The 13,879-nt window shown below is 40.5% G+C and overlaps 1 protein-coding gene across 9 annotated transcripts in view; it reads left to right on the forward strand.

Annotated features, from left to right (window-relative positions):
• Positions 1-13,879, forward strand: part of LOC149233906 (uncharacterized) — a 426,611-nt gene that overhangs the window by 306,986 nt on the left and 105,746 nt on the right. The gene's annotated exons all lie outside the window — the stretch shown is intronic.

Raw genomic sequence — 13,879 nt, forward strand, 5'->3', positions numbered from 1 at the left:
GACGAATTTATGTCACAAGTGATGATGATGAGATACAATGATCCTCTCCTTTATTTGTTTGAGGAGGATGAGTACTAATTAGCCTAATAACACCCCTAAAATAAGTTGGATGCCACAATGTACTTGGGTTACAAGCCAACCCACTAAATTTATGCAAATATGCCCTAATTAGCCACACATGTGAGTCGTAACCTCTCTAGGGCTGATGTCATCCAATGAAGGTGCTCCAAATGTTATGTCCAAGGTTGGTGAGGTGTCCAAGGTGGTGTAGAAGCATGTCAAGTCCATGATTTGAGCGTTGGCCCTCAAATCCACCTCATTGCCTCTTGTGGGGCCCAAGATCCAGTTGGGGTACTCTCCATGGGTCTCCAACTACTCAAAGTGGCCTTCTTTGCTCCAACGTTGACGACTTCTCAAGTGCAACAAGCCCTCCCTAATCTCTCATGGTGAGACCATCACTCCTTCCCTAGGCTTGGTGTGAATTTCTAGGTGAGGAATATTTTTGGGATTAGAGAGTCTAAATGCCAAGGGCATAGTTGGTTGCCTCAATATCATTCCTCTTTGTAGGCATTCACTTAATTTTATCCACAAACCTTCTTGCCCTAGTTGTTTGTCCGAGGTGAACCCTAACTTGGTGTTGCTTCAACTTAGGGGCTTATTTGATGGTTTCACGTGCCTTTGTCTTGTTGAAAATCATTGTTGGAAACCCTTTCTCCTTGACTTTACCTTTGGCCATCCCAACACTCAACCTACTAATCAAGCTCTAGGTCTCTTGTCTCATATTGGAAAAGTGATTTGCCTTCATTTGGTTATTGGAACCAATGTTTTAAAACTTAGACTTAGACTTCAAACTGGTCGAGGGTCGACTCCGACTTTGACTCTGACTCCAACTTAGTATCGACTTAGCCTAGTTGATTTCAATGACTCGGTCAAATACATTATTTTTTTTTTTTTTTTACAAAAAAGCATAATTTTAAAGATTTTCATTCATGTTTCCAAACACAAAGCATTAGAATATAGAGAGAAGACAACATATGATCAAAGTAGGCTCATGAATATATCCATTATATCAAAATGGCACCTAGTGCACTGTCCAATACATGTAATATATAGAGATCAGAACAAAAACACATAACCAAGGAGGTGCTAAATGGCCTCTACAACAAAACGTCACTAGTCACTGACTCACTAGTCAGTACTGGCTAGTGGCTGCTGCTAGAGAAGCCAACATCATTTGGTTTAGACTTTGAATGAGAGTCATACGGGGAAACCCATGGCTCCTCCTCGTCATGATCTCCAACTGCAACTGTAAAAGTAGTAGCATTAGCAGGCGCAACAACTGCGCGCTGAGATAGATGAGATATGCGCTTGCGTCGTCGCTGAGTAGAGGAAGTGCTTGCAACTGGAGGACTTGGGGCTGGGCTTGGTACTAGTGGATCTGCATTTAACTGAACATTATGTTCAACTAATGCCTCCATCTGTAAATCCAAATCAAGACCAATATCCTCATCAGAATCAAATTCTGCTGGATGACTCTCCACTACCCAATTTGATGTTGGATCAATATCTTCCAACAAAATGGGATCTGTATCAGGTCTTTTGTTCAACAATTGGTTGTGTCTTAGCCGGAGGTTGTATTGGACATAGACTAGATCATTTAACCGTTTTTGTTCCAAACGGTTTCTCTTCTTTGCGTGAATCCTCTCAAAGACAGAACAATTGTGCTCACACCAAGAAGCACTGCAAGTTTGACTCAAAATATGGATTGCAAACTTCTGCAATTGAGGACAATGGCTACCAAATGCCTCCCACCATTGCACTGCAAATAACATAGTTGTGTAATGAGTTAGCTCAATAAATTATATCTAACTTTCAAATTATAAACAATTTAACAAAATAAGAATTTGAAAATTGAAATTGTTTGTTTACTTGGCTCATCTGCTTCCCTTTGCAATCCTTGCTAGGTTCTTTCCAAAGGTACTTGTGGCTCTGCTGAAACAAGTGATCTGTCGGTGTATCTCTAGCTGGTCACTCTCCTTACGGACCATGCGCTCAAGGTACTCAGTCAATCCATCTCTAACCTCCCCAGTCAAAGTCCATAAAGAGAAGGGGTTTTTGCTATGGTGACACTAGGCCACTACCCCATTGTTGTCTCTTGGTCTAGTAGGGTACCCCTCTCTAAGGCCTGCTAGATTTTGTGGTAACATGGATTATTGATAGAAGTATGAGCTTTAGGAGTCTTCTTGGTAGTCTTCCTCCTTGGAGCTATTGTACTGGCAAAAGAACTTCTAGGGGATTAGATTGGATTGGATTTTGGAGTTTCTAGAAGAGGATCTATCTTGTCGCTTGAGATGTCTCTTCAAAGGGGTGAAGCTAAATATTCAAATTATGAGGAGATTGATTTAATTCCTCCCCGACAAAGACTCCAAAAATGTTGCTTCAAAATCTAGCAAGTCTTGTAGAGGGTAACCTACAAGGAAAAACTAGACTAAGGGACAACTATGAGGTGTGGCCCACTGTCACCACAACCACTACCTCCTACTCTTTATGGACTTTCACAAATGGGAGGCTTCCCTCTAGATAAGTCGCCTATAAGAGGTATGCTATATTCAAGGATTAAGGTGACAAGAGTGTCTTATAGAGGTGGTTCTTTCTAAGTACGAGGCTCAAAGTTTGTTAATTGTCCAGATCACCCCATAATCCATACTAAATTCCAGAAAAAAAAAAAGTATAACCACCCGATAGAAAAATCACTGTCAACTAAAGTACCTTTTGATTGGAAACTCACCTTCGTCCACGTGCACATGCTAGATGGGTGAGGACCAAATGGTTGATGCAAGTGGCAAAGATTTATGGCATATCATCAACTTTTGGTGGTTGTTAGGGGCTACTAGCTATTTGGCTGATTGACTAGTTGTCATGAATAAGAAAAAGTTTTCTCCTATGGGGTTACCCATTTTGGTGGGTAACAGGGCCAATGTACTATTTGATAATTTGGTCTAGAAAGTACAAGGGCTGAGGGAGCCTAGTTGTCTAATCTAGGGAGGATCACTAGAGTGAGAATCTCTAGCACTCCTAACATTTAAGGTTTGGGAAAAGATCCTAGATCACTAAAATGAGAATCTCCAGCACTCCTAACATTCATTGTTTGGGGAAAGAAGCTTTGAATGGAGGACTAACTTTTATGAGATACAACAAAGTGGTGCAAGGTCAAAAAGAAATAAATGGGTGAGGATTTGAAGGGAAGCAAAGAATAAGCTCTAAATAAAAAACAGTTACCCCACACTGCCTCTAACATCCAAGGTCAACAGGAAGTTGTAATTAGACTCTGGTTGAGCATTAAATGGTTTCTTTGAAATCTGTTTTGTTGAGCTCACCTTGTAATGAATATCTAGCCATTAGCTTAAGATTTAGCTGAGGCAAAATAGGTGCTCTTCTTTTGAACAACACTTGTCTTTTGGCCATAAAGTAGGGTCAACAAAGGCAAACTCAATATAAATTAGGTCCATCGCTATTTACAGTGATTTGGTCAAATTGAGTAGCTTGGCCAAGTAGGTATTTAGATATCACCTTATAATATAAATACCCACCCTTTTCACTTTTCTTAAATTCATGTTTTTGGTGTTTGATTTATAGTAGAAAAAATTGTAATTAAATTGATATTTTTCGCATGGCAATTTTATTGGCAATTTTTCCCAAAATGAAAAAGTTATGACAAAATCGTAAAATTCGCCAAGATTTTTTCCCAAATGAAAAAATCGCAATAAAATTGTAAAAATTGCCAAAAAATCGTGAAAAATCGACAATAATAAATTAATTTTTTGAATTCATTATATAGTAAAAACTATAAAAATTGAGCCCCAAGGGTTAGCTCAATTGGTTGAGTTCTCGTCGCTAAAAGCACCTCACTAATGGGAGGTCACGGGGTCAATTCTCCTCGACACCCTCAGGGTTAGGCTCTACTAATAAGCTGGCGGGAAGTGATCCCTTTGGGTGGATTTGCCTGGATATTTCCTTGGAAAAAAACATAATTTATTATTTTTATAATTATTAATTTATAATTTATGGCCCTCATGCAGGTTGGAGCCCCAACGCCTTAATGACGTGGTCTACGTCTACTGCAATCTTTGATTGTGGGTGAGGCAACTTTAGAAGACACCTGACATGGAGGCCATCTCACTGGATGGGATTGACACCACTGTTGCATGGAGGGTTGAAGCCGAGAGGCCTGTCATAGAATCGACCATTGATTGGTTCGAGGAAGTAGGGAAGAAGGTAGTAGCTACAGAGGAGGAGGAGGAGGAGGAGGAGGAGGCGAGACCACCTACCATGGTCACCAATAAAGGACGTGGTTTAGCTCCTCCGACTTCTAGTTTTCCTAGAGGACATCAGAGTCCAATGCTAACCTAAGGCCTTCTTCATCTAGAGGGAAAGATATTACATTTTCTCGCAAAAAGGGCAGAGGAAATCATTAGTTACCTAATGGTTTATTTCATTGTATATGACTTGTTACCCACCATCTTGTGGGTGATATCCCAGGAGATTTTTTTCTCCAAGATGGTCCTTTGCCAATAGTCAACAGAACCTTGCAGCCACCAACTAGCTTGTTGTGCCATTTCTCCGCCACCTGAGCCAACCATGTGGGCCCTCACCCATCTGTCATGATCGTATGTTTGAAGGCGGGTGATCTGATAATGAGATCTAAGACAATTAATAAGGTTTTACAGACTCATGTGCATGGATTTGTCTATATTACTTATGCAATGGATTGATCAGATTGTGAGTAAATATAAGAAGTTAAGCAGTGAGGGAAAAAAACATAACAGACAATACGCATAACACAACAAAATTAATATGGAGTTCACCCAACTCTTGGGCTACGTCTCCCGATCCTGCCTCAGTGGTGGCCGTTCTATTATGTCTTCCAGTGTAGAGTTTACAACTGTGTGAGCTCAACTTGAGTCTCAACACACAAATAAGAATAACAAGAGCTTCAGCTTGAACCCCTCAAGCCTCCTAAGTACATAGACTCTCTCACTCTCGGTTTCTATTGTTGTTCTACCTCAGCACTCCCTCTCTGTCTCTGTCCCTGTCATCTCATGACTTTAAAGCCATTTGGGGTTGGCTGTCCGCCTTCACCTTCTCGGCCTTTGGTCTCCCGGCTTCTTTGTCCATTCGAATCCCCCTGCTAAGCGTTAGCAAGCATGGCATAACGCCTTTCGGGGAGGTGGCCACCTGTTTCTTAACAGATGAGTGCCTCGGGTTGTTGACATCCCTGTAACAGCCGCTAACTATCAACACAGAGAAATGCCTTTCAAAATTATGAAAATCCGCCAAAACATTGTTCCACTGGACTTCAAACTTTCATAATTGCGCCCTATTCTCCTATCGGGTCTGCCCATTGGTCGCTGTCGCTTATCACAATGGCTCTGTCTCTTTGTATTTCGTTTAATAACGAAAATACATTAAAACACTGTAAAATCCCGCATATCGGACTTAAAAAATATACGCTATCACCTATTTTTCCATCAGGTCTGGCTATCGCGAGTTATGCTTGTATCAGCCCCGCTTCGTTAGGCTGCTCCGATGCGACATTGCGATGCGATTGATCGCAATCGCACATCGCACATACCCCCGGGCCATTTGGTAAGTGCTCCACTGTTGTTTACCGATGCGACATGGCGATGCAACGTGGGCCATCGATCTGCGCGCTTGATCGACGGTCCTTGTTGACTCCGCCGATCGCCATCGCAATACATATATGTCATGTGCCGATATCCTCTGTCTGTCCTTGCCGATTGCGATTCGCCGATCGGATCTGGACCGTTGATCGGCCAGATCTGACGACTCTGATTCAATGCTGCTTTAAACTGCCGATACGCCTGTTTCCACTGTTTTCTCAGTCTTTTTGCTTCCCAATAGTGTTTTCTGCCATTCCAAGGGTTGTTTTCATGCAATCGGTTTGACCTTTGAAATGATTTTAAGAAGATTTCAAGACTTAGAGAGTGTTCTTGGATCCATTTGGATCACGCCTTCCCACTGAAAAGGCTTTTGGACCACCAAAAGTTGGTTTTTCGAGTATCGCTCAAATGAGGGTACAACGTCCTCACTTGCCCAATCTCTATCCATTTTGGACTGCTGGGTTTTGAACCTTTGAGCCCAATTCTTAGGTACTCAACATCCCCTCTGCGTGTGGTTCTCACCTTCCTATCCAGAACCGTATCTCCCTGCAACTCATTGAGATATTCAGGCAACAGATTATTAATGGAAGTCTATTGACTTTGCTCCTCGGGATCTTCAATTAATGAAGGTTCAAACAGTCTTAAATTTTTTGCATTTACCACTGAATAGATGTGCATGTATGCTGGAAAATCAAGGCGAAAAGCATTCTCACCAATTTTCTCGAGTACCTTAAAAGATCCATACCTTATTGGCTTCAGCGTCTTTTCTTCACCTTGCATTTTGTCCTTGCTGATATACAGGCAGATTTGATCACCAACTTGGAAGTTGTGCTCCACTTGATGTTTATCATGCCTTGCTTTGTATTTGGCTTGGCTCTTTTCCAACTGTTCCTGCACTGCCTGGTGAATTTCTTGGATATGTTCAATGAATCTGGTTGCTTTGTCCGCATCACTGTGTCCAGCAACTGCTATGCCTTTTTGATAGACAAAATCCAAGGGAGACCTTGGTATAAAACCAAAACAGGTTTCAAAAGGAGATCTCTCTGTAGAAGAATGTTTAGCACGGTTGTAAACATGTTGCACATAACATAAATGTTCATCCCAAAGCTTGGGATGCTTGCCGCAATAACCCCTGAGCAACTGGATCATTGTCCTGTTGACTACCTCTGTTTGGCCATCGGTTTGTGGGTGAAAGGCTGTGCTCTTCTTCAGTCTGGTGTCCATCAATTCCCACAAACTTGACCAAAACTTCCCAACAAATTGGGAGTCTCGATTAGATACTATGGAAGTGGGTAACCCAAAATGCACCCAGACATGTTGAAAGAACAATTTCACCGTTTGTTCAGCTGTAATCTGCTTATTACAAGGTATTAAAATACACATTTTGCTGAACCTGTCCACAATAACATATAAATAGTCATGTCCCTTTCTAGATTTTGGCAATCTCCCAACAAAGTCCATGGAAACACTTTCCCAAGGATGGGAAGGAACTGGTAGTGGAGTGTACAAGCCTAGTTTTCTATTGCTGGGCTTACTTTTTGCACACATGGTACACCCTCTTACATATCTACAAACTGTTTCATGCATTCTTGGCCAATAGCAGTGTCTTTGTAGTTGTGCCACTGCTTTACTTACACCAAAATGACTTGATATCAGAGAAGTATGTGCTTCCCTAATTATGTTGACTCTTTCAGTTTGTGGAATGCATAGCTTTCCCAAATGATACAAGAGTTGGTCTTTAACATAATAATCCAATTCTTCTACCTTTTTGTCATTACTTAAAGCTGCATATACATCTTTAAAGTCTATATCTTGAGCATATTGTTCAATGTAGCTTTCATGCATGACTGAGTTATGCTTAAGTATAGTAGATGCATTGATGATTGGTTTGGACAACATATCTACAACTTTATTGTGTATGCCCTTTTTATCTCTGATGACTAAATGAAACTGCTGTAGGAAACCCATCCACCTATAGTGTCTTGATTGCTGCAATTTAGTTTGTGAGTGCAAATACTGAAGTGGCTGATGATCAATATTCTTTGCCCATTAAGTAATGTTTCCACATTTTCACACTCTAGACTAATGCATACAATTCTTTATCATATGTAGGATAATTAACTACTGCAGAATTAAAAGTCTCAGAATGGTAGCATATGGGTTTACCATGTTGCATCAACACCGCTGCCATGGCATAGTCACTGGGATCGGTTTCGATCTCAAATGGTTGTTGAAGATTTGGCAATGCTAGTACTAGTGCTATACTAATTTTTTCTTTCAAGGTGTCGAAGGCTTTCTGCTGTTTGCCTCCCCATTGAAACACCTTGTTCAACCCTGTTAAAGCATGTAAGGGAGCTGCAATTAAGGAAAAGTTAGCAATAAACTTTCTACAATACTGCGCTGCTCCTAGGAAGCTTCTAACTTCTGTAGCAGATTTGGGTTTAGACCAGTTTACAATGATTGCAACCTTAGAGGGATCTATTTTCAATTCACCACCCCCTACAATATGACCCAAATAATTCAAAGATGTTTTACTAAATTCACATTTTGATAATTTAACATAGAGATTTTCTTTCTTTAAAACATCTAGAGTCTGCTTTACATGCTTCAATTGTTCTTCCCATGTTTTACTGAAAACAAAAATGTCATCCAAATATACAATTACAAAATCATCAATAAAAGGCCTGAGTACATCATTCATAACTCTTATGAAAGTGGCAGGAGCATTAGTTAAGCCAAAATGCATAACTAGCCATTCATACAACCCTTTCTTTGTTTTGAAAGCAGTCTTCCTTGCATCTTGCTTTGCTACTCTGACTTGGTGGTAACCACTACGCAAGTCCAACTTGGAAAAGTAAACAGCTTCTTTCAGTTGATCCAATAGATCATCAATGCGAGGAAGGAGATAACGATTCTTGTCATTATTTTATTTAGTGCTCTGTAATCAATGCACATCCTCGACGAACCATCTTTCTTCCTCACCAACACGATTGGAGATCTGTATGGTGATGTGCTTGGTTTTATGAACCCTTTCTCGAGCAGTTCCTGTACCTGCTTCTTGATCTCTGCATTCTCTAAAGCAGATAACTTGTACATTCCAATGTTAGGCAATGGAGCATCTTGCTGCAAATTAATATCATGTACAATTTCCCTTTTGGGTGGCAAACCTTTAGATTCTTGAAATAGGATATCATATTCTGAAACAACTTTTTTTAAATCAGCGTGCTGTTTAGCATCATAGCCTTCAAATACATTGGTTTTATCAAGTTTCTTTTCCTTTACAACCATTAGTAAAAATTGCTTGCATGAATTTACACTTCTTCTCATCTGCCCTGAGTTTATGAGAGTGTAATAATTTTTGAGCTTATGAGCTCTTACAATATATTCTATTCCATCTTTGGTTAATTGATACTTATTTTTAGCTCTATAGAAGATGGCTTTTTTATCATACAAGTAAGGACTTCCTAGAACAATTCCACATATGTCCAAGGGAACGATATCTAACTCAACCTCATCTACAAATGTTGACCCAAAAGAAAACCTAAGTTTACATTGTCTAGTCACTTGTAGCTTTGCTTTATCATATACCCAACCTAATGGATATGGCTTCTTGTGAGGTGTGGTTAGTAATTCCAGCTTCTTTACATGCTTTAGAAATTAAGTTTACTTTTGAGCCACTATCAAACAAAGTATCAATCTTTTGATGCTTGGGAATAACTCTAATATGAAAAAGGTCATGTCTTTTCCTCTCATTTTCTTCACTATCAATAGTTTGTGCAGAATTACTAGTAGATGCTTCAGAATTTTTACCTTTTATACCTGTGGCTGCCATTGTTGTTTCATCACCTGACTCCGACCCCAAATCTTTCTGTATAGCAACAGCAGTGTTTTTCTTCCTGCCATCGAACTTCTTGGGTTTCAGCTCCGGATGCAAAGACCAGCAATGTTCATCATCATGTCCATCCTTCTTGTAGTGAGTGCATGAAGGTTTGGCCTTTTGTACAACATTTGCCTTCCTCTATTTCCATTTTTGCTTCCTCTTCTCCTTGTTTTTGCTCGCACTGGGTTTTGATGATCCCTCAATCTTTGGGTTCACATTCTTGCCTCTAGCCTCTAGATGGGTAGCCTGAACAAATACCTCATCTATGCTAGTAGGGTTAAACATGAGAATGGTGTGCCTCAAATAACTGTGTAGACCACCTATATACTTCAGCAAAGTTTCAGGTGAGTCTAATGAAATGCCTCGAATCAAAGCTCTTTTTCTAAATTCTTGGGTGTGGCTTTGTACACTTTTCCCTTTTAATTGGCGAAGAGTTTGCCAACTCATCATAGCTTGCTGCATATAAGCTAGTGGATAGAATTGTTTTTTAATTGCAGAAAAAATTCACTTCAGACAGAAAGAATTTTACCATGCTTTTTCAAGTCAGCTTGTGTCTTGCCTTCCCATCATACCAAGGTAGTTCCTCTAAGGCGTAGGCTGGCCAGTTGAATTTTACTCCTATCTGAATCAATGCTTTGCGCCCTGCAATACACATCAATCTGTCTAATCCAGTTATCTAGCTTCTCTGCATTTAATTCTCCAACATATATTGGTAAATCAAATTTAACATCTAATTTAATCAGAGATGTTTTCTTCTTTTTATTTTCAGGGTTTTCAGGAGGTGTGGATAGAGGAACCTCTTTTCCTTTCCCTTTGCCTTTAGAATGGCCATCTATAAGAGATTCTTCTGTTCCTTTGTCTTGTTTGGAGGTTGAAGAGTCTTCACTTCGACCTTCATTAAATTCTTTATACATTTCTTCTACCATGGCTCTCATGGTCGTGAAACTGTCCATGAATTGAGAGTCTGATTCCAAGGGATTTTCTTCTGCGATTTCCCTCCTAGGATAGACTATACCAATTTCTGGGTTAGTTTCAACCAATTCTCCTTCTCCTAATTTGATCTTTGACATAGTTATCATTCATCGATCCAGCATAAGCTTGTCTAACCTTAGTAAACCTAAAGATCTGATACCACTTGATCTGATAATGAGATCTAAGACAATTAATAAGGTTTTACAGACTCATGTGCATGGATTTGTCTATATTACTTATGCAATGGATCAATCAGATTGCGAGTAAATATAAGCAGTTAAGCAGTGAGGGAAAAAAACATAACAGACAATACGCATAACACAGCGAAATTAATATGGAGTTCACCCAACTCTTGGGCTACGTCTCCCGGTCCTGCCTCAGTGGTGGCCGTTCTATTATGTCTTCCAGCGCAGAGTTTACAACTGTGTGAGCTCAACTTGAGTCTCAACACGCAAATAAGAACAACAAGAGCTTCAGCTTGAACCCCTCAAGCCTCCTGAGTACATAGACTCTCTCACTCTCGGTTTCTATTGTTGTTCTACCTCAGCACTCCCTCTCTGTCTCTGTCCCTGTCATCCTGTGGCTTTAAAGCCATTCAGGGCTGCCTGTTCGCCTTCGCCTTCTCGGCCTTTGGTCTCCCGGCTTCTCTATGCGCTCGAATCCCCCTGCTAAGCGTTAGCAAGCATGGCATATGCTTTTTGGGGAGGTGGCCACCTATTTCTTAATGGATGAGTGCCTCGGGTTGTTGACATCCCTGTAACAGCTGCTGACTGTCAACACAGAGAAATGCCTTTCAAAATTATGAAAATCCGCCAAAACATTGTTCTGTCGGACTTCAAACTTTCATAACTATGCCCTGTTCTCCTGTCGGGTCTGCCCATTGGTCGCTGTCGCTTATCATAGTGACTTTGTCTCTTTGTATTTCGTTTAATAACAAAAATACATTAAAACACTGTAAAATCCCGCATATCAGACTTAAAAAAATATACGCTATCACCTATTTTTCCATTGGGTCCGGCTATCGTGAGTTATGCTTGTATCGGCCCCGCTTCGTTAGGCTGCTCCGATGCGACATGGCGATGCAACGTGGGCTGTCAATCTGCGTGCTTGATCAACGGTCCTTGTTGACTCCGCTGATCGCCATCGCAATACATATATTTCATGTGCTGATATCCTCTGTCCGTCCTTGCCAATTGCGATTCTCCGATCGGATCTGGACCGTTGATCGGCCAGATCCGACGACTCTGATTCAATGCTGCTTTAAACTGCCGATATGCCTGTTTCCACTGTTTTCTTAGTCTTTTTTCTTCCGGATAGTGTTTTCCGCCATTCCAAGGGCTGTTTTCATGCGATCGGTTTGACATTTGAAATGATTTTAAGAAGATTTCAAGACTTAGAGAGTGTTCTTGGATCCATTTGGATCAGTAGGCCTCTCGAACCTAAAGGTATGCCTTATCATTTGGTAATTGAGTATTGTAGTTTGCTTATCATGGACTCTTCCGAGCATAGATTAATGGGGGGATTCAACGGAAAGAATGGGCTAGGTCTGTGCTCTTGTCCCCTAGACCCCTTTTGGATATTAATGTTGATTTGGGTAGCATCGGATGTGCCCTAGCCACACAATTTGGTGGAGAGGTTGGGGCACATGAGATCTCCAATACCTAGAAAGAGTTTGGGTAGATTCTAAACAGATTAGGAGATATTAAAATAATTAATATTTTTAATGGAGTCCCTAAGTTTAAACTTAGGGAACATAAATATTAATGTGTATTAATATGAATCTGTGTTAGAATGGTCCAGAAGACATGGATCAAAATCTAGTTTTAGCTGTTGATTAGGGACTTAATCTAGGCCTTTAATTTATAACCGAGAAAAGTATAAGAGGCTTGAGGGTCACTTGGAGGACACACTGAGGGAGACCAGTGAGTTCAATTTCTGGAGCGGGGTTTGTTGAAAAATTGAACCAGTGGTCTCGAGAGCAGTCAGGAGGAAGCAAGTACGGAATAGAGAAACGAGAGATTAGCATAGAGGTAGAAGAGGCAGACGTAGAGCCAGATGAAGCCATGCAGAGGCAGCAGAGACTGCGTAGAGCTAGAAGGGCCTGCATCATCCACGTAGAGGCTGCAGGAGTGACGCAGAAGGCCAGAGAGGCTGCGCAGAGCCTCAATAGGCTGACGCAGAGAGTTTCAGAAGAAGTGCTGGAAATTTGTCTATTTGTGGGTAAGTCAATTTTGCACCTTGTTGTACTAGAAAATTGCTGAATAATAAAATCCTCCCTTACTGCACCGGTTTTTCCACATTGGGATTTTCCGGGGACATTAGTCCAAAATAACTGTGTCAATGTGTGCATATGTTTGTTTCTATATTACGGTGTGATATATGCAATAGTATTTATTTTAATGTTCGTTGAAGGAATTTCATGAATAACTTATGATGAAATAAGTAGGAAAAGTATATTACTTGCTGCAGTGATAGAATTTTCATATGGTATCAGAGCAAGCAGAGACAGAAAGGGAAAATTAGTTATGGGTCGAGACCACAATGCAGAGGCATCCAGCGCAGGGAACTCATGCAGATTTTAAGAATTTTGCACAAGAGAGAGAGATTTCAATTTCTCTATGTTGGCTTCCAAGTTGGAAGAAGAAGTGGCGTGCATGACTAGTGCTGCATCATCAAAAGTATGGTATCTAGACAGTGGAGCCTCATGGCATATGATGGGAATCAGGGAGTGTTTTTTGGAATATCGAGAAGAGATGATGAATTTTCAGATCACCATGGGGAACAAGGCAAAGTGTACTCCAGTAGGAAAGGGAACCATAGTTTTTTAGAGAGAATCAGGAGAACGGTTCTATGCCACAAATGTGCTGCATGTACCAGGATTGGGGATGAACTTATGGATATTACATAGATCGGTGTACCAAATAGGGAGAAATAGTCTTCCTTTTATAGTTTTAAAAAGGGGGTCAAATGGGTGCTGCTCACGGGCCCAACCAACTTGAATAAAATGGAGGCCGACTTGAATAATTTACGGAGGCAAAATTTAAAATTAAAATTTTCTATTTCTTCATGATGAAAATACCAACCATGGCTACTCTATTTCCAACACGGGCTTCGTGAATGACTCTTATTTAATCTTAGATCACTTGAATAAATTCTGAAAGGAGGCTGATTTTTGCACCCTTTAAGTGTTGTTCCTTAGTTATTTTGGAAACCTAATGACCTGAGAATTGCAGGGAATTTGGATGGACATAAAGGATGGAAAATTATAGATTAAAGTTCATTATTGTTAGCTTCTATACAAATATATTGCCTACCGCAAGTGTGAAATTATTGTTTTGCGACTAAC

This window comes from Pinus tabuliformis, chromosome 8, assembly GCF_031772625.1.
Source record: "Pinus tabuliformis cultivar Carrire ecotype Pingquan chromosome 8, CPIR1, whole genome shotgun sequence".
NCBI classification, from domain to species: domain Eukaryota; kingdom Viridiplantae; phylum Streptophyta; class Pinopsida; order Pinales; family Pinaceae; genus Pinus; species Pinus tabuliformis.